The sequence below is a fragment of the Agrilus planipennis genome, unplaced genomic scaffold (assembly GCF_000699045.2).
Source record: "Agrilus planipennis isolate EAB-ADULT unplaced genomic scaffold, Apla_2.0 scaffold130, whole genome shotgun sequence".
NCBI classification, from domain to species: domain Eukaryota; kingdom Metazoa; phylum Arthropoda; class Insecta; order Coleoptera; family Buprestidae; genus Agrilus; species Agrilus planipennis.
Window position 1 is genome coordinate 235,477 of NW_020438925.1, and position 2,015 is coordinate 237,491.

Here is a 2,015-nt window from a genome sequence, read left to right on the forward strand (position 1 = left end):
ACCCAAATTGATCTTCCCCTAATAGTTCTTCCGCCCTTTTTGCATCCTCCTCTGTACAATTCTAGTTAAGATTTTTGATGCATGGGAAGTTAAGCTAATTGTTCTAAATGTCTCGCACCTATCCGCGCCCCTCTTCTTAGGTAATGTTAATACTACGTTCCGTTTATAATCCTCTGGGGCTTTCCCCGTTTCGTAAATGTGACTAACTAGCTTAAACATACGATCTCTAGCCTCTTGTCCTGCATGTTTTAGAATTTCCCCCTGTATTCCATCTACACCTGGCGCCTTATTATTCTTTAGCCCGTTGATTCGTAACCGAAAATAATAAAAATTTTATGTTATAATTTGGACCCGAAATTGTAAAGATAAAATCCCAGCAGAAGCAAATTTACTAGGTATTTTAGTCGATATTACAAATTNGGTTAATACACTAGAGAAGAAACTCTTAAAGAAATATGTCAAAATTGAGACTATTACCTAATAAATTCTACTATTTCTACGACAAATTCACTCATTTACAATCGAAAATTGTAATTTTTGCGTTGTCATAAAAATTTAGTTTTCTCCGTGTGTGTAATAATAAATATTATAACTGTAAACTGTTTTAACAAGTGATAGTAATAGAAGCCTTTTAAATGTAATGGGTACGAAAAGAACCCAAAAACTAAGAAATTGTACTTTACTTATAATATGCAGTTGCTTGGTACACATGCTTTTCCTGAAATATATTTTGAAAATTCTGTTGCCTTCTGCGAACTGAACAATCAGAAGTTCTCTGCAGGAATGCTCCTATCAAAATCATCAAATCATAAGTTCAAGCAATTCTAAGTAAGTCAGACGATGAAATATTCGCCAACTTTGCAACGTTTGACAACATTTATTAATGGCATTACTTACTTGTCTGCTGCAATTATGACAGAAACAATTAACAAAATGAAATTCGTTGTAAGAAGTTTTGAAACCAAAAGTTGTGGATTGAGAGTTTGAAACTACTGATTTTTATCAGTTTACAACGGGAAGCTTTAATAAACAAATGATGAAAGTTCGGAAAAGCTTGAAATTAAAGTTATTGAGGAAGGGAGCAAAAGTGCATTTCGTATTATGCATCCGATATACGTGCAGTGGTTAATAAGTTGCATCTTACTAAACACAACTTAGCAAGTTGCACCATTTGTTTCTATCACGGTAGCACAGTAGCAACACGCATTTGTTTCTCTATGTTGCCGATTTTCTTTTGAAGTTTACCGCTCAGAATGGAAGCTGTTAGCAAGTAGAAACCGTGATTTTTTGTGACGTAACGTAGAGACTTTTAGGAACTTTGTGAGAAGTAAATTTTTAAAAGAAGTTTCTCAATGTTTCTCTGGTAGAAACACGAAGTCGTGGAATTCCTATCGACTAAAGATTAAAGAAATCGCAATAAATTAAAATTATTCAAAGAACATCTATTCTAATTTGTAATTCTTGAAAAAACTGTATACCTATTACAGTAGATATATGAAAAGGGGAATTTAATACAAAATTAACTAATAAAACTAGTAGATGTAGTAATTGCCAATATATCAATGACAGCGCATATTACTCAAGAAATAAACACATCCTACCTAATATAATACATGCGAATGTGAGTTTCTATGTTTGTCACCTTTTCACCCCTTAGCTATTCAACTGATCACCATGAAATTTTGAACACACATTTTCAGGGGTACATAAAAGCACATAGGGTATCTTTTATACAGAAGAGATACTGTTCCTGAGGGATAGAAGAACAACAGTTTTATATGGCCGATTTCACACCTTAACCGACTGTCATGAAATTTGTAGACACATTGACAGGGGTACAGAAAAGGACATAAGGACATAGGGTAGCTTATGTTCAGAAAAAATACTGTTCTCGTATGATAGACAAATTAGTTTTATGTGGTCGATTTCGCGCTTTAACTACCCAATCAATCATCATGAAATTTTGTAGACACATTGTTAGGAGTACAGAAGTAGACATAGGGTACCCTCTATCC